Here is a 25096-nt window from a genome sequence, read left to right as displayed (position 1 = left end):
CATTTTGCAACTTCATTCCAGCAAATTTTTGGCAAGCTTGGAGGCATATCCGTTTGTGGTGGTTGCTGTTGTTGCCTTAGTCTAGCTTTAATCTCTTTCCACTCAATTTTCCATTCTGCAACTTTATTCTAGCAAATTTTTGGCAAGCTTGGAGGCATATCCATTTGTGGTGGTTGCTGTTGTTGCCTTAATCTAGCTTTAATCTCTTCCCACTCAATTTTCCATTCTGCAACTTCATTTCAGCAAATTTTTGGCAAGCTGGAGGCATATCCGGTTGGTAGCAAGTTGGTAGCAATGATAGAAAGCAATTTTCAATGTTTTCAAATTGGCAAATGGATTGAGCACCTTCCTTAACTGAAACCATCTTAGAGCTTTCCCTTTAAAATTGGATGATATTTTAAAGTTTATATTAAATTATAAATTTATAATTATGTTTTAATGTGTTTATTTATATTTTATTTATTATTTTATTATAAAATAGTTTTTTCAGTTCAACCACAGTCAAACCGGTTGAACTTATAAACTAGTGAACCAGTAACTAGAACGGTTCAATGATCAGTTCGGTTTTCAGAACCTTAATATATATTCATAAGAGATGATAATTAAATAAGATAATTATATTACATAAGATAATTAAAAACTATGAATTCATAGGAGGTGATTTCACGTAATTTTGCTAAATTTAATTGGATCAGTTGGACTAGTTATAATATCTAAATTTAAAATTTTATACGAAAAATATTTTATTTTAATCATTTAAACCAATTAAACCTTTTTATTAAACAAAAAAAAACCAGTCATCTTTAATGTAAGAATCTTTTTCTTATCTAATGTACTAGTGGTCTGATTTTGCTAGTGTATATATCAATTTTGTGTTGTTTTACTTAAATAATGGATTATTAATTGAGATCCTTAATTACTTCTTTTTCTTTGAATGATGGCCAATCTTTAAGAATGAAATCACATAGTTTTTATGTCAAAATTTCCTTTCCTTTTTCTAATGATATCATTAATTTTAACTATATATGAAATGCAAGATATATATATAACTTTTCTATATAAAAATGACCAATATCCAACTACAACTGAAAATTTTTATTTTAATGTAAGTATAAAATATTTTAAGATTAAAAAAAATTATTGATTAATTCAATAATGAAGAACTAAGAATAAAATCATATCATATCTAACACATTAGGAAACAAAATATCGGTATAACTATGTAAATTACATTAATCACGAGATTTTGATACATGAATAAAATTTAAAATATTATTCTATTCTCAAAATTTAATCTAAAAATTATGTTTAATAACTTAATTCACTTAATTAAAGTATATTCATTTGAATTATTTTTGTAACAATAGCTAATGAAAATAAATTTATCCAGGATCAAGTTTAAAATAAAATAATAGCAATTAATGTCAATTTAATCAAGTATTAAAATAAAATAATGATAAATTATTATTGTATTAATATAATGACATCATGAATTTGATTTGTTTATAGATTTATAATTGAGTCAAAGAAGAATGATAGCCAACTCGAACTTACTTCGTTAACAGTTTGATAAATTAAAATGATGATGTTGATGGCAGATTTTGAACTTTAATTTGAACTTATATATTAATGTGAATTTAATATGGTACTAAAAGAAATTTAAAATCTTTTTTATAACATAAAAGATAGCCAAAGTAAGAAAAGGAGAAAACAAAAATTTCAGTATCTAGAACGGAGATTGAGAGATTGAAATTACTACTAAAATTTTAGTATCTGTTCCCAAAATTTCAGAAGTACCTCCAAAAAGTGGAGACATGAAACTGAAATTTGGTTGGACGAAGACTGAAACTTTAATAATATTTTACACCTAAAATATCATCATTTCAATAAATTAATTTCAAGTTTACTCTGTGTACAAATTAAATTAGAGCTTCAGTCTTATTTTAGTCTCTGTCTTTCACTTTACACCAAATACAATACGGAGACTTATTTCAGTCTCGATTTTTCAGTCTCTGTCTCTCAAGTTCAGTTTCTCAGTCTCTGTCTGTCAATCTTAGTCTCTCAGTTCATGTCGCTCTTCCAAATGCTTTCTAACATAAGCGCTGACAAAAACAATGGCGAATATTATCTGATCCGCACTGTCATCCCATCGGATAAGATCCACACTCTAAAAAGATTGGTGTGATTGTAGGATGTGATAAATTTTTTGTGTCTAGGATGGATACCAATTTAGAGAGGCCATTTTATCAATACTCTAAAAATATATTTGTCTCTTGAATACGATAGAAATATAGAGAAAAAATAGGTTTAAAAGAAAGAAATAAATAAAAAATAACCTAAAAATATATTTTTTTACAAAAATGATTAATATATATAAAAAAATAAAAATAAAATGAAGATTAAAAATATAAGATTTTATTAATAGTTATAATATTATATTCTTTAAAAAAAAGGTAATAGGTTTGTTTTTGGTTTATATAATTATGATTTTTACTTGTTAGCATCTTTTACATTATAGCTTAATGACGTTAATACATGTTCAAAGTATAACTATTCAAGATTTTTATTTCTCTACTGTATGACTAAAGTTAGAGTTTTTGTCCATTTCTATCACTGGATTCAAAAATTTTGTAAAGTTAGAGTTTTTGTCCATTTCTATCACTGGATTCAAAAATTTTGTAAGATTGAATTTAAAAAAATTACGGTAAAGACTATCAAAGATATTTAATTATTAAAAAAGACCTTTAATATAAAAATTAATAAGTAAAAATAATTTTTATAATATTTATAAAAATTAATTTTTTAAAATTTCGAATGTATATGTAAACTATAGATGTTGCCAATTTTTTTTTTGTAAGGATTTATACATATTTTTAAGTTGATTTGATTATAGGATTTTACAATGCCAGACAGAATTAGTTCGTTATAATTGAATTGAGTTCTTTTCATAATTTTCTAAAAATAATAAATAAAAATACATAATTTAGATGTAAATTTTGAATAAAAAATACTTTATTCATTATTCGTTATATTTATTCATTAGTATTTAACTCTAAATTATAATTAAAAAAAATATTAATTGCTATGTCTGATTATCTAAACCGATGAGTCGTGGATATGTATAATGTGCAGGTCTATATATTCACACACATAGCTAATAAATGAAGAGTAAATTATTTGTACAATTATAGTATAATTTATATTTAGTATAATTAGTAATAAATTAGAATATTATTTTTCTCCAAATAATATAAGAGTTTATCTATCTTGTACCCATATTAAAGTTACAAAATTAGAAAGAAAATCAAAAGAATATTGTTCCGAGGGTTACCTGAAACTATAGGTCGATCTCGGATGAGATCTTCTGTGTTGGTCGGAGCCGACGTGTCCGGCAGGTATACGGCAGCCGGAGCTGGTGTGTCCGACTTGTTGGACTTGGTGGTGGTGCTGATCCTTCGTCCCCGGAGGGTGGGGGTACCTGCAAGGGACTCCGATGCTTAAGTTAGCAAGGGTATTAAGCAGGTATGAGTAGAATCAGAGTATGAGTTATACCTGGGTGCTCCAGTGTATTTATAATGGTGAGGAGTGACCTTTCTGGAGATAAGATAGTTATCTTATCTTATCTTATCTTTATCTTTGAGTGAGGTCATCTTATCTTTAGGGGAACCGCCTTTATCTTTCTGGGCTTTGGCTGCCTTTAGATTGGGCTGTGTTCCTTCGTTTTGGGCCTGCTTTGGGCTCCTTTGGCGATTTGGCCGAGCTCTTTGAGAAGAGGTCGGATATTGGCCGAGCTCTTTGAGAAGAGGTCGGATAGTCTGACCTAAAGAGGTCATCGGCTTGTCGCTAAACATCCCGGGTCGGACAGCTTGACCCAGGGTATGAACAGTGCCCCTGCTTGAGTTCGATCTTTCCGTGAGATCGTGTTTTTCAGAGCTTCGATCTCTTTGGAAGTCGTGATCAAGCATCTGTCTGGTTTGTTTCTTCATTGCTTCGCAATCTTTGCAGATTTTCTAGAGGTTTGGTACTTCATAGTCCAACCTCTTTTGAGTGGTAGTGCGGGTTTTCTACCCTTGCCTTCTGGATCACGCCTTGCTTTAAGTTTGTGTTGACAACCTTCTGCTTTGGCAAAGTTATCCTTGCGGCTTGATATCCGAGCTTTTAGTGACTTGTCCCATGACTTTTTAGTGTTCTTTATATAGAACCTTTTTTAGTATCGGATGATGTTCGTAGCCCTTTTCTTATCCATTTTGGCTAAGCACATTTGAGCCTTAAGTTGTTTCCCAACCCTTTGGCTTGTTCTTTCTTGAAGTCATACTTGCGCCTCTTCTTTATCTAACGTTGACCTATATGACTTTTCCCCTGCTTGAGTTCGATCTTTCCGTGAGATCGTGCTTTTCAGAGATTTGATCTCTTTGGGGAAGTCGTGCTCAAGCATCCTGACTTTGGTCGATCTTTGAGTAGTTTCTCCTTGTGCGAGTCTGGTATTGCCCCTTTTACTTTGTTGAGGGGACTTTTCAACCTTCTTCCGACTTGTTTGTCTTCACTGTTCGGGCTTTTTAGTCATAATCCAACAACTTTTTAGGTAGTGTTCCGATGGGGAACCTTTTTATAGTTTGTTTGGATGACTTTTTAGCTCTGTTTTTGAGGCTGTGCTTTTCGCTTTTTAAGTAGTTTCTTTTTTCAAGACTTCGTACCTTTTAGCAAAACATTCCTGGCCTTTCTCTGGCCATTTGCGAGATGTTTTTGTCCGTTTTTGTGGATCTTTGTAGAGTGTCGGTACTTTGTTGTCCGACCTCTCTTGATCACTTCTGGTTTCGTCCACTTTCTGTTTGGTCGAGGTGGTCCTTGGGGCTAACTTGTCCGACGAATTTTTAGTATTCTCGTAGAATACTTTTTAGTCAGTCTGAACAATTTTGATAGCCTTGTCGTGGAGCCGTGGCTTTTTTGGGCGGAGCTATATCCGTTTTAGCGCACGTTTTTGTTAGTCCGACTTCTTCTTGTCGGTCCAAGCTGTAGCTTTCGTTGGTCCGACTTCTTCTTGTCGGTCCAAGCAGTCGCTTTAATTGGCTCGGGCTGACTTCTTCATGTCGGGTCCTTCTAAGTTATTTTTGTAATCCACTTTCTTGGACCTTTGTCAGGTCTTCTTTCAGGGATTACTTTTATAACTTGTCCATTGTAGGAGACCGACTTCTTTATGTTGATCTCTTCTAAGTTATTTCGTAATCCTCTTTCTTGGACCTTTGTCAGGTCTCTTTCAGGGATTACTTTTATAACTCTTTGGTAGTAGGAGTCCGACTTCGTTATGTCGGCCTCTTTCTAAGTTATTTTTGTAGTCCTCTTTCTTGGATCTTTGTCAGATCTCTTTCAAGTACTACTTGTATAACTTTTTTAGTGGTAGGAGTCCGATTTGGTTACGTCGGTCTCCTTTAAGTTATTTTTTGTAGTCCTCTTTCTTGGATCTTTGTCAGATCTCTTTCAGGGACTACTTGTATAACTTTTTGTTTTGGGCTGACTTTGTTATGTCAGGCCCTTCTAAGTTAAAGTAATCCTCTTTAATAGGGTTGGCCAGACCTCTTTCCAGGATTTACTTATAACTTGGGTTGACTTGGTTCGACTTCTTAACGTTCGACCAGTCCTTAAGTTATTATTTTAGCGATCCGTAAGACCTCGTCAGGTTCTTTTTTAGATCACTTTCGATAACTTCTTACATTATTCTGTGTTCATCTTTGCCGATTTGTAGAAAGTGGTTGTCATCTCTAGATCGTCCTTTGGGTGAATCGCGTTTTCACCTTTATCGGACGGTTGTTTTTATCGTGATCGTGCAGTGAAATTGTTTTTCACTTTCTGCCGATCTGTTACTTTATAATCGGGCGATGAACTCTGCTTTCACTTTTTTGCCGACCTTGTCGAAATCGGCCGATGAATTCTGGTTTCATCTTTCCTGACTTTTATCATGATCGGGCGGTGAATTTGGTTTTCACCCCGCCAACCTTGTCGTGATCCGGCAGTGAAATTTGCATTTCAGATTAATGCGTCTTGGTATAGCAGTGAATTTTCTTTTCACTTTATCGAAATCAAATGATGAATTCAGTTTTCATCGTGGTCAGGCGGTGAAGTTAGTTTTCACCTTGTCGACTTGTCGCTTTGTAATCGAACGATGAGTTTGGTTTTCATCTTGCCGACTTTGTCGTGATCGGGCGGTGATTTTGGTGTTTCACCTTGCCGACCTGCCGTAGTCGGGCGTCTTGGTAGGAAACTTTTTAGGGAATCTGCAATCTTTTAAACAATAATATAAAGATAAGAGTGTGTACATGTTAGTACTTACCTTTCTAGGTTGGGCAATCTTTTTAGATCTCGGCCTAGCGCCCTTTTTAGATTGCAGGCATGCCATGACCTTGGAAGCTCTTGCCCTTTGAGTTCGGACAGTCTGTAGCAACCTTTCCCCAGTTCTTCTGAACAACTTGGTATGGTCCTTTCCAGTTGGCTGCTAGCTTTCCTTCTCCAGGTCGAGTTATTCCGATATCATTTCGGTTTAGGATGAGGTTGCTGTTGGCAAAGCTTCGCTGTACTACCTTCTGATTGTATCTTGAGGCCATTCGACGTTTTAATGCCTCTTCCTTGATCGGAGCTCTCTCTCGGACTCTTGGAAGTAGGTCGAGTTCTTTCCTTTGGATTTGGGAGTTGACCTCTTCATTGTAGAAGATCATTCTGGGGGATCCTTCTTTGATCTCTACTGGGATCATTGCCTCCATTCCGTAAATCAATCGGAAGGGTGATTCCCCCGTGGTGAAGTGTGGAGTTGTCCGATACGCCCATAGGACTTGTTGGAGCTCTTCTGGTGGGGCTATGTTTTGATGTAAAGCTTTGACTTTGTAGTTGGGTTTTTGCTCTGAAGAACTTTGGTTCATTCTGCAAAAAGCTTACGTCTTTGATCGTTTGTGATGACTTTTTTTTGGTCATTCCCCTTTGAGAAGAATGTGGGCTTTTAGGGTTTTGTTGCTGTTCCTGTTTCTTTTCATCGTTGCCTGACTCCTTTTGTATAAAAGTTTTAGCTTTTGTTTTGATCTTTTGTCTGAGAGGTGTTCGGACTGTTTGGGTATAGATTGTCGGCTTCTCTTCTCTGTGTTCTTGCCCTGTTGTTGCCTCCAAAGGGTGCCCCTGGACTTTCGTGTGAGTCATGGAGTTTCTCTTTTACTGCTGTATCTGACATCTGATGTTTCGCTGTTATTGTCCGAGTTGTTTATTTGTCTGAGTTGTTTGGTAATAACCCTATGGTTGACCTATGTCTTCTTGAAAAAATATTGCTGAGATGTCTACTAAGATCTCGGACGGCATGTCTGATTGACTGGATTCTATAGTTTTAATGCGTGTTACTGTGGCTGACCCTGAGTACTGTGTGCGACTTAGGAGGTTCCATAGAATGAGTTGGTGTCGCCAGACCTCGAGGAGAGGGTTTGTTTTCATTCCTTGTTGTGGTCTTGTAATGTAGCCTGGATGAGGCTTCTGTTATTGCCTCCTGGTTTGGTGTTGGCTAATTTTGAAAATGCATCAGCTCGGGCATTCTGCTCCCGAGGTATGTGTCAGACTTCATATTCCCCAAAATGTCCGAGCTGTTTTCTATTTTTGTCCAGGGTCCCCTGAATTGTCCAAGGTATTTTTTGTGGTGGGATCCTCAGCTTGGTTGTTCCCTTCTATTTGTGAGGTGACTACTTGTGAGTCATTGGACATGGTAAGCTCCTACCTTCTTAGCTAGCCTTAAACCAGCCAGTAGTGCCTCGTATTTAGCTTGGTCATTTGGCTTGATTTGGCTTCCCTGATCGCTTTTCTATAATTACACATGCACCACTCCCGGTTTTGTTTGAAGAGTCATCCATGTAGAGTTTACATTTTGTAGGAGTTCCCAGGGTGTCAGTGTACTCTGTAATGAAGTCGGCCAAGTACTATGATTTGATGGCTATCTGAGCTTTATGTCGAAGATCGATTTTGACTGCCCACTGTAGAATTCTTCCTGCTAAGTCTATTTTCTTGTAGGATGCCTTTGATGGGCTGGTTGGTCCGAACTCTGATAGTGTGAGCTTGAAAGTATGGGTGGAGTCATCGAGAGGTGAGTATGGGGGCATAGGCGAACTTTTCTATCTTTTGATAGTATAGTTCAGCCCCTTTGTAGAGCCTTGATGATGAAGTAGATGGGTTGTTGTCCACTTTTGTCTTCTTTAACTAGTGATGAGGCTATTGCCCGACTTCCCACTACGAGGTATAATATGAGCTTTTCACTTTCCCTTGGTTGGGGAAGAATGGGTGGTTGCCCCAAGAACTTTTGAAATTTCGGAAGGCTTGTTTGCACCCCGTTGTCCTATTTAAACCTCTCTCCCTTCCTTAATAAACCTCTTTGAGGTGTCCTTTGCGAGATGATTTAGAGATCCCTCCTCCTGCGAATCTTCCATGAACATGTCTCTCAGGGGTGTGACGTGGACGTTCAACTCGTTCGACCTCTTTGGTTTGAGACGTTTGACTTGTCCAACCTCTTTGGTGTGAGGTTAACCTTCAACTTGTCCGACCTCTTTGGTGTGAGGTGGACCTTTAACTTGTCCGACCTCTTTGGTGTGAGGTGGGCCTTCAACACGTCCGACCTCTTTGGTGTGAGGTGGACCTTCAACTTGTCCGACCTCTTTGATGTGAGGTGGACCTTCAACGCGTCCGACCTCTTTGGTGTGAGGTGGACCTTCAACATGTCCGACCTCTTTGGTGTGAGATGGACCTTCAACGCGTCCGACCTCTTTGGTGCGAGGTGGACCTTCAACGCGTCTGACCTCGTCGGTGTGAGGTGGACCTTCAACGCATCCGACCTCTTTGGTGTGAGGTGGACCTTCAATGCGTCCGACCTCTTTTGTTTTTTGATTAGGCGGGTTGATGGGCTCTTCTCAGTGTTGCATATTTCTCGGTAGACATCCATAAGAGACACCCGAAGGGGTGTAATTGTGGTATTTTCTAGGCTTCTCTCCATGTTGATCTTCTTTTTTCTTGGACTCTTTATCCTTATCCCGAGAGGAGTAGGAATGTTCGGTTTTTGAGATCTCTCCTAGTCGAGGGTTTTCCTCCATATTGATGTACTTTTCTGCTCGTTCTTGTACCTTGTTTAGAGATGTTTGGGTGCTTCCTAGATATTGAGTGGCTAAAAGGTCCTTTTCGTAGACCATTGATGAGGCCCCTGATAGCTGCTTCTGTTGGCAGACTTTGTATGCCCATACATGTTTTGTTGAATATTTCCATGTTGTTGCGAAGGCTCTCTCGATCTCCTTGCTTGATCCCTAATAGGCTCGGTGCGTGTTTGGCTTTGTCCTTATGGATGGAGAATAACGGATTGCATCTGAGGCCTCCGTGAAATACATCCTGCTTCTGAAATTGCTAAGATGATGGCTTGAATCTGATGTGCCGTCGTACGGGGTCATGTCTGGAGCTTTGAAGTCCTTTGGGACCTTTAGTTTTCGTGATCTCTTTGGTGAATGGATCTTGATCTTTGTAGGAGCTGTCTTCGTGACCGGATCGAGTTGTTGTGGCCTTGAGATCTGCTTCGAGTTTTAGGAGCTTGTCCTTTAACTCGTGGCGTCGCCTAACTTCCCTTCGTAGGTCTTTCTCAGCTTCTCGTTGATGCTCACCTCTTTTTCGAGTTGCTTTAAGCGCTCTAGAAGTACCTCCATGGCCTCCTCGTTTGGCGAATTCTCGCCTTTGTTGGGTTGAGGAGTATCTTTTGGTGTAGTATCCGCGTCTTTGTGCGGCGTTCTATCCTCTAGATCTGAGTCATGGTCGTTATCATGGTTGTCCGCCATGGTGATGGGATGACTTTCAAGTTCCCCGGCAACGGCGCCAATGTTCCGAGGGTTACCTGAAACTGTAGGTCGATCTCGGATGAGATCTTCTGTGTTGGTCGGAGCCGACGTGTCCGGCAGGTGTACGGCAGCCGGAGCTGGTGTGTCCGACTTGTTGGACTTGGTGGTGGTGCTGATCCTTCGTCTCCGGAGGGTGGGGGTACCTGCAAGGGACTCCGATGCTTAAGTTAGCAACGGTATTAAGCAGGTATTGAGTAGAATCAGAGTATGAGTTATACCTGGGTGCTCCAGTGTATTTATAATGGTGAGGAGTGACCTTTCTGGAGATAAGATAGTTATCTTATCTTATCTTATCTTTATCTTTGAGTGAGGTCATCTTATCTTTAGGGGAACCGCCTTTATCTTTCTGGGCTTTGGTTGCCTTTAGATTGGGCTGTGTTCCTTCGTTTTGGGCCTGCTTTGGTCTCCTTTGGCGATTTGGCCGAGCTCTTTGAGAAGAGGTTGGATATTGGCCGAGCTCTTTGAGAAGAGGTCGGATAGTCTGACCTAAAGAGGTCGGTCGGCTTGTCGCTAAACATCCCGGGTCGGACAGCTTGACCCAGGGTATGAACAAATATCATATCCAATAATTAATTTGTTTAGATATCCAAATATCAAACAATGTAATATAATATTAATTATTTAATATTAATATATGAATTGGTAGTATAGTTGATAAATAGGATAAGACTATTTAATTTAATTTATTTAATATTAACTGTATAATTTGATTTATTTAAAATTATGTCTTAAATATCCTATTATTTTTATTATATTTATTTATTAACATTTAATTTTAAATTATAATAGAGTTGTCTTAATTTAATTTTAAGATAAATGTATAAATTAAAAAAATGCATTAGTTACTTTGAAAAATTATGAAACCTATTACGCTGTTTCATTTCTTTATTTCTACTTCCACATTTTCCTCTTTTCCTTCTCTTTCCATCCACTTCTCATATTCTTTAATCCCCAATCTACTTGACCATCACTGCTGCTGTTTCCTCTTCTCCAGGTCTCGCATCTCCAATGTCTCTCTACATCGCGATAGTCTTCTAATCTCTTCTCCAGGTCTCGCATCCCCAATATCTTTCCACATCCCTTTGTCACTTCTTTTCACCTTAATAATTGCAGCTACTGCCGTTGAGATTACGGAGACAACAAGATCTATGCCAACTTTATGTAATTGTATGATTTCTAAGTGGTGGTTTGTGATTCCTTGTAGCAACGATAGAGATTCGTGGAAGCAGGCCACTCTCATAACAAACGGGTAAATTATAATTTCAATATAAGATCTTTAATTAGAATATGAGATCATAAATTGGATTAATTTTATTATTTTGTAGGACATTTTTATAAAAAATTATTAGATTGAATTTGATTTTGAATATCAGATTTGAAATTAGAATATTGTTATTATTTATTAGGATATCTTTATAATAAAATTAGATTTCTGCATCATTTTTGTTGGTTATCACTATAAATAACAGTATTTTACGTGATGTTTTAAAACTAAGCACTTTTTTTCAGGCACAGTAAACTGGAGGAGCAAAGAGAATGCGTAAGGTAATCATACTTGTTTTTGTTAAATAAAAAATATGATTATCAATCTTTTGTAATCTATTTTTATTTTCTATTTTTTTAGTTTAATATCAATAGTGAAATTTATTTGGTTTGACTAGCAAACACTGGCAGCCGCTATAACTTTTAAGAGAGAATCGATCATGCACTTTTCTGCTTTGGATGAGAAAGTAACGTATTTTTTGGCTGTCATAGCCAAAGATGCCTTGCTTTTTTAGCAAGTTTTTTTAAACACGTGTGTAGTTATCTTTTGTGACGTCTAGATTTACAGTGTTGTTACCTTATTATTTAATAATTCATGTCTTATTTTATGGCATCTTGAAGCTTGAAAAGGGTGTTGTCGAGGCACTGTCAATAATAATACGCGAAGCTGTTATGGATGGGATAACAATGGTTCTGCCAAAGTTTGTAGAAATGGTTGGTTCTTCATCAAAAATTGAGAGTCACGGTGTCAAGTTTTCGAATACTGCTCTAGCTGTTACACCACCGTCAGACAGTTTGAAACGCTTTCTTGACGTCAAACCCGCAATGTATTTGGGTGATGAGCCAGTAACAAAAAAAAAGACACTGAAGTTCAAAGGAAGAAAGCGTGGATTACCGGTCTCCGAAGTTAAGGTTTTTATGTTTTTTTTAACAAATGTCACAATTTATTTTTTATTTTTTATTATTGTTAATAATTTTTATAATTATATTTTGTATCATTATTTTTTTCTTAAATCCTTTTAAATAAAAGAATAAAAATGAACAAAACTATTATAATTTGTTCTTATCTAATCTTCTATATTATTTGTAAGATAAGAATACAATTGTGACTTGTGATATGTGTAGAGTTGCTACTTTCCATCAACCTACCTTAAATTAGTTGCAACTTACTAAGGGCGATTTTATGGCAATTTTGTTTTTCTCTATCCACCTGCTGTAAGAGTAAGCAAGAAAATTAAGAATAGTTTTGTAAGATAAATATGCTACTTAAATTAAAAAGTGACATTTTTGGTGCTGAATATTATCAACACGAAACTCTTCAAATTGAATAACCAATTTGGGAAAAAGCGCAAAGCCAATTTAGACTACTTTTGGAAGCACTCTAAACGGATTTTTGAATCAATATTTATTCGCAAGCACAGCAAAAAGCTTCCATATTATCAAATCTCAATCATACCAAATTTCTTGTTATTTCTTTCTAGAGAAATTAAAAGCATAAACATCATTTATATTGTGATAGTCAAAGCATTAACATCATTACCAAATTTTCTGTTATATCTTCCATATTTGCCTTCTTAAATTAATTGTCATATTTTTTAGATTTGCAGAAAGAATTATATTTTCGGGAGAAGCTCCCTCCAGGCCGTTCATGACTTTATTACAATAATTACAATTCAAATATGGATGGAAAATATAGATGGAGATGACATGTCACATGTAAGTTTCGGTCTTTAGGATAACATTGTTATTAATAGAATTTTGTATGTACACTTTGACTAAATAATTAATGTTGACATTATTTTTATAGTGTTTGGACCTTTTATTTTGACCAACTAAAGAGATGAAAATTTTTGAATATGAGCTGGCCATTGTTGCTTACATCTTTGGAAATAATTTGGATCCGAAGTAAGTAAAATTAATTTATTTCTCATTTTAATTGTTGATTTGTCATGTAATTATTTTTTTAACATTTTCTAACACCATAGTATAATATTCTTTTACATGATTTAAAGGAAGTGCTTGTTCCAGACGATCATTGTATAGGCACACGTGAGACTCTTCTGACTATTATGTCCGGCAAGCTAATAATTGGTGATGTAAGAATTATTTTAGCAATATTTCTTTGACAATTGAAGGGTCACTAACAAAGTTCGGCATGGGAGAATCTCTTGTTCTTCTTTTCAAGCACGACTTCTGCTCTAGTGTCTGGGTCAAACGAGAGACTTCATTCATAGTGTCATGGAAAGAAGGACCATCTTGAGCTCCTAAGAATACCATCCACGTAGCTGCCACTGACAATGCGCCATAGCATATTAAAAATTCTGTTTCTCTGTCTTGCACAGTGCTTCCAACTAAACTTTCATCCAAATACTTTTTGGCATCCTTGGACCATCTTCTCAAAAGAAGACTTTCTGGCAACTTCTATAAACCTACCCTTTTCATGGCACAAAACATGTGCCTATAGGGAATGCCTTTACTACTCCACCTACTACATTCACACTCCATATTCTCAGTGTTGCGCTCATAAAGTACGGTGTATATATGTTGCCCTTTGTCACACTCCTTAACTTTTAACACAACAGTAGTTGATATGTTTTCCTCATTTATAATATCTAATGCAACCACTCCTTCAATCTCTATTTTTATTTTGCCAAACATCTCCTGTGTGTAAAAATTTGCAGCACAAAGCTCCAATGCAACTAAGCGAGTTGTTAACACAGGCTCTCCATACACCATCTTAAATTGAGAAACTAATTCGTTGTGTCTATAATCCCTAAGAGCATGTTCAAGATTCTAGACCAGCTCTAAAAGGCTTTGGCGAATGCCAATAAACCTCTTGATGAAGTTGTTTATCCCTTCACACCTTGATGTTGTTCTAAATCCAGCACAGAATTTATCTCGCAAGTAGGCGCTTGCCCAACTTTTCCTCTTTTGATATTTATTTAGTACCCATTCATTTTCCTCCAACCTGTATTTTTTTTTATCATATTCTCCCAATATTCTTCAAATTCATCCGGATGCCGTGGAGCATACAAATATCTTCTGAAGTCGTCGGAAAAACCTTTGCTTTTTATGTTTGCCGTTATATTTTTCTGAATGTGCCAACCACATAATCGGTGAGTTGCACTTGGGAAGATTTATTGAATTGCTGCCTTCATTGCCTCATCACCTCTGTGACTACAATACTAGGAGACTTGTTCAGCATGACATCTAGAAAATTTTGTAACAACCACGTATATGTTGTCGTTTGTTCGTTCTCTATCAAGGCAAAGCCAAATATGCATGTTTGACGGTGATGGTTACAACCCGAGAAGATTACCAACGGTCTTCTGTACTTATTCTTCCGATAGGTTGTATTAGAATTCCCACCAATGAGCTTTTCACGATGGGTTCTTTCATTGTGGTTATCCGGATCCTTCTTTGTGAACCCAACAATAGCATAACCCCCGACTTGGCCTACCATTAGTCCCATTATTTTAGAGGTTGGTAGACCATTATCATGCATGATGTTCGCCTGAACTTTTTGAGCCTCAGTCATCCTACGGTGGTTTTGAATTAGGTGTACCAAACATTGGAGGATAAGATCGAGGTTGTGCTTCTCAACTAATTTTTTAACTCTCCAAGCTGAAGTTTTTGTGTCAAAGTACACCGCAAGCATGGCTTCACAACCCGTACGAGTCAGTGCTTTATGCTCCCTCTTCCTATTCGAATTAGAGATGTATTTCTCGGCTCTCTTTCCTTCCTTGTTGCAAAAAAATTGCCTTCTGCATTGTGTTCTATCTTTTTCCACGCGCTGTTTCACCCTTGCGAACTCTGAACCCGACACACCTTGCATAACGCACATACAAGTTATAAGCTGCATCCGATGTTTTAAATGTCTGATTTATAATATCATCGACCATCACAATAACACACTTGCTACTGCTGCCACCGCAATCACAAGTGCAATTTACATTCTCTTCCATACCAGTCATCAAGCAATCTTCAACGTTGTCTTGTGAATTGAGTGGTTCCGAATCAACATCCATTGCACCCAGACTCGTTTTCTTTCTAATTTTATATATGTAAAAAAGTGAAAATTTTACCCCCTAAACAAGAACAGGTAGAAGTAGTAGATAGCTTCATAAGACATCTTAACCTAAACTAAAAAAATAGACTAAAATAAAAGTTACCAAGAGCTTTGTATGCAACTCAAATTTTAAATCAAAAATTAATAAGTTAAAACCAAGTTATGAAGAGAAAATGCAACATACAAAGAGGAATTGTAACCCAAGGGGACTAGAAGTAACAAATTCAAGGTTCAATCACTAACAAATTCAATTTATTAATGAGTTTTAGCAACAAAAATATTTAACTATCAAGATTATTTGAGTAGAACAGCAACAAACTCAAATTTCAGTGCCATGTTATCAATACTAAATTCATCTCAATAATCTTTCAGCAATAGATCAAGCTATCAAGATTCAATAGTAGGCATTAGAATGATAACATTTTGGCAAGCATTAACTTGTGGCTCAATATATAGAGGGTATTACTGTTTCTCTTTCATCAGTAGAATTATACAATTATACAGTTATTAACAAAAGTAAATATACAATTCAATTTTAATAACACTTTATAACTACCTAAATCATCGTAAAAATAAATATATATTTTAATAAGATCTCAAGTCTAACCATTAAAAATGGCCATTGCAAATGTTCACTTTCATGATTGGATGTGCGTGCATCTTAAATTTTGAGATAGAATACGTATAGAAACGTTGTTTTAATCTCTTGATACAGTCTAGTAGACATTAAAGAACTCTCTCTCTCTCTCTCTCTCTCTCTCTATCTATATATCTTAAATTTTCTCTCTCTCTCTCTCTCTCTCTCTCTCTCTCTCTCTCTCTATATATCTTAAATTTTGAGATAGAATACGTATAGAAACGTTGTTTTAATCTCTTGATACAGTCTAGTAGACATTAAAGAACTCTCTCTCTCTCTCTCTCTCTCTCTCTCTCTTTCTCTCTCTCTCTCTCTCTCTCTCTCTATCTATATATATATATATATATATATATATATATATATATATATATATATCTGTTGGTTATCTGATTTTTCAATTTGGGATTTGTCCCTTCGAATGTTTTGTTTAATCTCAATGAAAAAGTACAGGACACAGCAAACCTTTAACATGTATACAAAAGACAAAGAATTCAACACAGAAAGAATGACATACCAGAATATTAAGACCTTATCATATATATAGCTATACATTCTTTCTGTAATTTGCACCTCTGCAATTATATTTTTTTATATTACTGTTTTTCTTTCATCACTACTTCTTATTTCAAAATCCATTTTAATTTTAGTTACCAGTTTTTTGCATAACCCATTTAATTTTGTTTAATCCCAATTATACAAGTATTAATAAAATAGTAAAAAACCATAATTTTGGCTTCAATCATTCATACAGTTCATCTTTTTATGAATACCCATGTGCCCATATTGGTGATCTTCACTCAATGTGATTATTTTTGGCAAAAAAAATCAAACACAGCAACCAAATACAAAAGAGACGAACATGAAAATTTGTTAAACTCACCAAATTGGGACCATGTTATGCGAAGGAAGCCGAGGAGTTGCTGAAGGCGAGGAGGAAGTCGGGAACCTGCTGCTTCTGTCTCAGCGTCGACGGGGGCAATGATGGCACGAGACTGACTGCGAGGCAGTGACAAGACATAGAGCGGCGACAACGTCCAGGTCCGGGAGCTATTGCTACTACCGCCAGTGACGACGAGGGCAAGGAAGGCACGTGAGATCGGAGACCGCAGGAGACCGACGACAAGCTTGTCGGAGACAGTGAGAGAGACCGATGCCGATAGAAGGAGAAAACTTAGGTTCACGTCAATGAGATATGAGAGATGAGAGAGCTTCTGTGAAAGTGGTATGAGAGATGAGAGAGCTGATGTTGAGGGAGGAGAAGAAACTATGAAACGACATAGTTTGGTGAATTTAAGAATAGAAAAAAAAAATTCGGACCGGTTTATTTAAACCAGTCAGATCAAACCAAATTTAAAAAATTTGGTTTAAAAATAAATTTTATTAACCGGTTTTAATAAACACCAATCATAGAGTGACACGTCAGCAACTTTAAAAAAATTGTTTTTCCCATCTTTATGTAAGTCTCCCCCATGACCTAAAATATGCTCTTACTCCTTGCTTTTAAATATGGTTAAATACCCCTTTTATTGAGGTGTATTTCCTCCAAAAATTAAAGCTCTACATAAAGACAAATTCCAAGCACAACAGCAGAATAGTGGGTGAATCAATTTACAAAACCAAATGTTGCAACAGCACATGTATTACGTACATCTTTTTTGCAGCCAAATGTTGTTTCTCCATGATGATTTTATTATCCTTGATTTATAATAGCAAACTTAGCACCATCCAAAAAAATTTTTTGTTCCAAGTTTTCATCTTTTTTCTCCATTTCAATCCGATGCTTTTTGATTGTTATGCCAAGCTGATGAAAAAGATTTCTTTCCCTTTGATATGACTTATCCGAAACTAATGGTTGTCCATAGAGCAATATTTTTTCATCATATTTGTCCAAGTAGTAACAACACAAACAATGTTTAAGTAACTAGCCGATTTGTTTTCTTTTTTGTCACTAAAAACACCAATTCGGACCTGTATAATAAAACACACATCAAATACATTTTGGACTTTTAACCCAATCAATAAATATTAGTCATCACAAAAAAAAAAACTGTTTTATTTCCTGACTCAACATCTGCTATTGGCAATTTTTTCCTGAAAGTGCTTCATGATTTAGTGCCTCAAGTTAACACAGTAAAAAAAGATAAACATACCCTATTGAAGCGATAACACCTAGATAAATAATTTAAAAAGGATAGCATTTTAGACATATGTTTTAGAAATAATGGTGGCATATAGATTTAAAAAAGGGTAAAAAATAATAACTAAACTTTTCTACATTCAGATGAAAGTGTACCAAAAAGAATGAGTTAAATTAAGTCAAAAAGTTATGAATGGAAAATTAGTGACTTGCAAGAATAAAGTTATATGTTATCGAGGAATGTGTATCAATAAGGATTTGAGTTCTATAGTTAATTAGAGAAAAATATATTAAAAAAATTAACCTAAGAATATATTTGTATATAAGTAAAATAGTCACTCCTTTTAAATATTAGATAAGAATATATTTGTAACTATTGTTGGCTATTTATATAAATAACAAAAATATTTCTTTTGTAAAAAAAAAAAAAAGAGAGAAGTTTAATTAATTAAATAATATTATATTATGATTTTTTTTATAGTATGTCTAACTCAGTAAAATAAAAATTAATCAATTATAATTCGGAGTTCTATTTAAAAGTTTATCGTTGACTAATAAATTATTATATGCACAAAGCATAATCTAAAATTCTAACATTACTTGCTTAAGTGAACTAATAAGTTATTAGTTAACTAGTAAACCATAAACAAATTGGTTATATCGTGGCGTTGTTTGATCTCGATTGTTTGTCATGATGCATGGGCCAGTGAAGATATCTATATTGTACGTATATCACCCGTTGGATATTAATATTGATGCATATATATATACCAGTCGTTGGATTTGATCGTTTGGTTTCTTGTGTAGGAATCACTTTTGTTGACATTTTCTACCGCAACAAATAATAGGTAAAATGGCCGAGTGCAGAAAGATATGATTATGCATAGAGATTGCAGAAGACACGCATGTTTGATTGCGATTTGGAATTGTGTCTTGCTGGATTAGTAGATTTTGGTTGCATATTAGATAAGGGATAATAATGATGATAGATCGATGAACCTAAAACTTTGAATTCAACATTTTGTTACAATTTAGTTATTAGAGTAAATCGACAAAATATATAAAAGAATTTGGAATAGATAAAATAAAATATACAGAAAATATAGTAAATATTAAAATATATCTAAAAGTTAAAATTATTTTTTATATATCGACAAAAATGCTATGTCAGTGATGGGTTTATAAGATCGTAGAAATTCAGGTGTAGTTAATTTTAGGGGTGCACATGGGTCGGGTGAAGCCGGGTTTGATGTGATTCAGATCCGATCCGAAATATACACCGGGTCTATTTATTAGATCCGAACCCGGCCCTAGACCTGATGAAACCAATACACTTTCGGGCCACAATTATACCGGGTAAAAACCGAGCCGTTAACATAACATTACGTTGATATCTTCTTGTAAGCTAGCATGTAAAAAAATTCAAATTTCCAAGATTCCAACCATTAGTTAACATGGTAAAATTCACTTAGAAAAATATAACAAGAACCAACCCTTCTTCAAAATTAAAGCATAACCACAATTAATACTAAAGCATAACTACAATCAATATTAATATTGTCTAATAATACTAAATATTTAAATCAACACAAATAACACAATCTTATGTATTAGTCTAAAGTCTTATGCATTCTAAACATAAAATATTAATTTATAGTCTTCTAATGACTAATAACACAAAATATTAAGGTTTACAATACTTAAATTCCACATAAGAATAGTCATGATCTATCACTAATAACACAAAATATTAATTGTGTATGATGACCGGGCCACCGGGCCGACTTCGAGTGACCCGAGCTATGGCCCGGACCCGACCCGAAATAATGACCGGGTCTATTTTTGAGACCCGTACTCGACTCTAAACCCGATGAAATCACACCAAATTAGTCCATAAAGTGTTTGGGACCGAGCCGGGCCTTCGGACCGGATCGGGTTTGTGCATCCCTAGTTAATTTTATGTGAAGTTAATAGTTAAAAGTTATTAAATAAAAATTTAGTCAATTTAATTATTTAACAATTTTTAACTATTAATTTTATGTAAAATTGATTGCAGTTGAATTTTTATCTTATAAAATGAGAAGTTTTCTAGTAATCTAGACAGCAGTGACTAATGGTGGTCAAAAATTGTTCCAAAAATTAAAAAATTGACATGTGGAATAATTAATTATAATGAGAATTATTTTAAGGATGGCTGGATGTGAATTACGTTAAAGCAAGCTGTGGTAATTTTCATGTTTTAACCACCATGGCAATAACGAAATTTTGATGCCAAAAAATGTTTCTTTTTTGTGGGCCTTCGACAACGTGGACAAAAAATTTGATAAGCTAAGTTATATAGGGCAAAACAAAGAAAAAACATAAATACCCCGAAGAAAAAAAAAAGCGGTGGAAAAAGAAGCTGTGAAGTAACTACCAAATAAAAAACAAAGAAGATGTGAAGTTAATAAGAATGAGAAACCAAGTAAAAATAAATAAAACATAAGAAACCATGACATTAGTTTAAAGTTTATGAAAGAATTTTTATTATTTTTATTATATTTAAATTTCTGTAATTGAGTCCCAAACTAAAAAATTGAGTAAAACCTAATTTATTTATATTATATTTTAATTGTTTATTATATATCTATTAATAATTATTGATTCTTTCTTTAAAAATAGATAATATGAAAAAAGAATTAAGCTGAAAACTTAAATCAAAATGTGTCATATTACAAAATTTTAAGTCTATTTCTTTCTACTCAAATATTTATGTTGATAATTTGATTTCTATTATATATTAGTTATATCTTTTAATTGAGTATATTTTTATTTTTTTAATTTAATTTTTTTATTGATTATTTTTTAAATAAATGCATATAAGGAAAGTGATCCAAATACTTGCACAAAAATGTGGCCATCATCAATCTTTTCATCAATTTTATATAGGTTTAATTATTTTATTAGTCTTTATAGTTTTATCAAATTTATAATTAGATTTTTATATTTTTTAATTAAATATTTATATTATTTTTAATTTTATAATTAAGTTTTTACTAGTGTAAAAAATATTAGAGTTAACAGTAGAGTATTTTTTTCGCAAATTAAGCTACCTACCATATATCTTTGACCATATTTTTTTCGAAGAAATATTCCATTAATTTTAACAATTTTAATACAAAAATAACCTAATTACAAAATTAAAAATAATATAAAAAATTAATTAAAAAATAATATAAAAATTTAATTACAAATTTAATAAAACTAAAAGAATCAACAGAATATATAATTAAATATTTTATATATTCAAATTTCTATATCCATAATTAATTAATTTCCACTATATTTAGATTATATTGATTGATTTTTTATAAATAAAATATATAATTCATTACATTCAGCTGCAACAACTTCGTACTGAGTACTAAAATCTACATACAAATTGCTTCTAGTAGCATCATTCAGAAACCCAATTCCAAGCTTTACGGTAAGTAAACTTCCTCGGGATGAAAGAAAACAGTAGGACCATAGAGCTTTTCTGAGTGCATGTATCTGTTGGAGCTGTGGCATTGTTGGAATGCTGGTAGCATTGAATTCAAATTCTTCAAGCATGTAATTGGCAACTCTTTTCCTTTGACCCAATAACTACTGCAGAAAAAATGTCCCTAAAAATTACTGCAGAAAATGTACCTAATGAAATTCCTTTTCCCCTCGTGAATTAATCACAGAGAAAAAAATTTAAAAATTTAAACCAGAGTTATAGACCACCCATCTACATTTATCCTATCCATTTTTATTCAAAGCATAGCATATACCACTTTCGAAAACTCGAGACACTCTTGTTCCATACATATCAATCTTTTGCAACAACTCATCTACGGGACGATTAACATAGGAAATTGAAAAAAAAAAATCAACCTATCACGACAACTCTTATCCACTATTCGAAAAGTTGTCGCCACGCTTAGGATGGGCGGCTCCGCTGCCTCTACTCTCAACGCTGCAAGCAAACCACATCCTCTGCTCCTCTGCCGGACGTTTATCGTCACCACGTGCCCGCTTGCTGCTACACAAACTTGGTTTCTGATGCTCCCCCCACCGTCTCTGTCGGAACCCTGGTTCCTAGACAATGAACACCAAAACGACACTCAATAATTCTGTCTCACCACTTTCTCTACTTTTTCTAATATCAATTATCAACATCCTCAAGTAATCAAGTTCTTAGTTATTTTTGTTTAGAGATCCAAAACATTTACCGCACCTTCATTAAGAATTTCACTATGATTGACCTTGTCAACTACTCTGGCGTTTTCTTCATTAAGGTCACCACAAACATCACCTTATAAAATTTAAAGTGTATTTTTATTTACCAAAATCAATCTCTCAAATATATATTGATAGGAAAAGTATAGGTAGAAATTTTTATAAATCAATCTATCACCTTATAAATTTTGATGGATAATATCCATCATAAATTCTTTTATATGATTTTTTTTCAATTATTCTTGTTATCACCGTATTACAACATTGGCTATCATTTTGACTTCATCTTGGTATATAATTTTTGAGACAAGTACAATTTCTTTTCATATGGTGATACACTATTTTGTTTTACAAATATCTTTTATGAAAAAAGAAAAATTAAACACTAAGTGTTTGTTTGGATGCCGTTATTTTGATAAAAAAGATTTTTTTAGTGAAAAAAGATCTTTTTATTTTTTAACGTATTTAGCAAATTTCTAGTAGTAAAAGTAAAAGTACTAAAAAATAAAAAACATCTTTTTTACTATAATTTACATTTTTTAAGATTTTTTTTTAAAAAAAGATGTTTTTCATGTAATAAATAAATAAAAAAATACTTTTATATTATTATACCAAAACATAATTGATAAAAAAAATCTTTTTGCATGAGATATCCAAACATAAAATTACTTTTACTTTTATATAAGATCTTTTAAAAAAAGATAAATAAAAAAAAGATCTTTTATTAAAAACTTACCCAAACAAACTCTAAGTATTGTGAATATATATATATATATATATATTAAAAAAGAATTAACTATCAAATAATCAAAATTTTTATAACAAGATAATCATATGTTTTATAAAAGAACAATTAACTTCAGCAAAATATAATCACATTTTTATGGATACCAAAATGTCGGTCATTATTATATTATAATTATGTACTTTTATTCATATTTTGATTTTAAATTAGATGTGAATATAACTTGATTTTCTTACTTACAATATAAGATCATTCTATATTTCTGTATAAATATGACTGTTAATTAATCTTTTTATATTTATATTATAGTTGAATCTTACATCATTAACGACAAGAGTTTTTTTATTTCTTTTTATACGGATAATACTAATTTTAAAGAAAAAAATGTCAAACGTGATGAGTTCATGTTTATCCTAAAGATGTAAACCTTTTGTCTAGTTGGATGGAAAACAGAAATTATTTTTGTAAGGCCAAGGTGGGCGCTATTCATCATTTGATAATTGATGTTTTACCATAATCAACTTATCATCACTTTAATTTACTGGTTTATATAGCTGTGTGGTTGTTTCTGAAAATACGATAAAATAAAATACTAATAAAAGTAAGATATAAAAAATAAAAATACAAAATTTTGTATTTTATATTCTATTTAGTATAAATTAAAATAAATTCTAAAAATTTAATTTATTTTTAATTTTTTTCATTCAAAAGATTTAAGATAAAAAATATAATAATAAAAAATATAATTATAAAAAGTTAATAAAAATAATAAAAAATAAAAAATAAAATATATTTTTTTTAATGTCTCTATGTCCTTTCTATCATAATGAACATAAAATACACTAATTCAATATTTCTACATTTATATCTTTTTAATTAAATACGATTTTATATTTCTATATCTTTATCTCAATGTCCTTTCTATGTGTAAGTAAACAAACAAAACCTATATGACTAACTAATTAATAATGATAGCCGAAATATTTATCACAAATTACTAGCTTGTATTGTACTATATGATGACTAGATCAGATAGATAATCCAACAACTGCATATATAAAGAATGTTTACAAGGTTACATATGGTGATGATGAGTCGTGATGAGATTGAAATGTTTGGTGAAGTTATGGTCCTAATCTGTAGAATCCTATATTCGTGGGTGCGGTGATGTTCTTGTGAGTTTCTTGAATGAGAATATGTGATGATGAGACGTTATTATAGCTTTTATCTTTGTGTTCCCATATCAGCTAGAATCTAGCCAGCAGTTTGATTATCTATCTGTATCTTCATAATTAGATTCACGTGGACATTGATCAGGAGGATCGGATCAACTGTGGATTCAAAAAATATTATTGAAAATAATTTATAGCGATAATATAACGTTGAAATATTAAAGTCCTATGCAATAATATTAGACCAATCCAGCAGTGTTTATCTCAGTTACGAAATCTATGTTATAAAAGGAGAGTTTTAATTTGTTTATTTATTTAATACTATTTATAAAGAGATCTATTTTGAATTTTTTTGTAGAATAAATTATTATATTTAACTAAAAAAATTAAGTATAAAAATTTTACAATAAAAGATATAAACTAATTTGATATTTATTAAAAATTAAATTAGTCCTACAAAACTACCAAATAAATCATTATTATTAATGGTAGAACTTTCCTCTATCTTGTTATTATTATCCTACAAAATTGGTATATTATTTCTAACTAAATTTAAAAGTTAACTTATAAAAAATCTTGTGAAACATTTATATTTTTTTTTTTGAAAAAATCCCGGCCCTTAGACATAAATTTCTTTATTTTTCTTTTCTTGATAATTAAGTGATTACTTTAGAAGCTAAGTTAGTTTTAACAAATGATGGGAGTCCTGCGTTGAAAAGTAAATGGAAGGAGGCTGTCAATTCCTGTTACCTTCTTAAGGTAGTGATTGATTCTTGAATGTCACTCTCTTGTGTCCGATGAGTCCAACGTCAATTTCTCAAAGAGCAATAATGGAAGAAAAAAGACACGCGCGATCAAGAAGGAACCAAGAGAAAGGGAAAGCAGACAGATCTCACAAAAACAAAAACGGCAAATAAATATAATTAATGAAGAAAGCGACACCA

General features: G+C 33.3%; 1 long non-coding RNA gene across 1 annotated transcript; it reads right to left on the bottom strand.

The window, feature by feature from the left end:
- Positions 1-21675: 21675 nt before the first annotated feature.
- Positions 21676-22386, bottom strand: LOC140175308 (uncharacterized). The gene is made up of 2 exons (XR_011865619.1): positions 22234-22386; positions 21676-22094 (listed from the first exon to the last, which is right to left on the bottom strand). It is a non-coding gene; the product is annotated as an uncharacterized lncRNA (long non-coding RNA).
- Between the last annotated feature and the right edge of the window lie 2710 nt (positions 22387-25096).

The sequence above is a fragment of the Arachis hypogaea genome, chromosome 9, assembly GCF_003086295.3.
Source record: "Arachis hypogaea cultivar Tifrunner chromosome 9, arahy.Tifrunner.gnm2.J5K5, whole genome shotgun sequence".
Taxonomy (NCBI): Eukaryota; Viridiplantae; Streptophyta; class Magnoliopsida; order Fabales; family Fabaceae; genus Arachis; species Arachis hypogaea.
The sequence above is the reverse complement of the archived record's forward strand: the minus strand, read 5'-3'. Positions and strand labels throughout refer to the sequence as shown.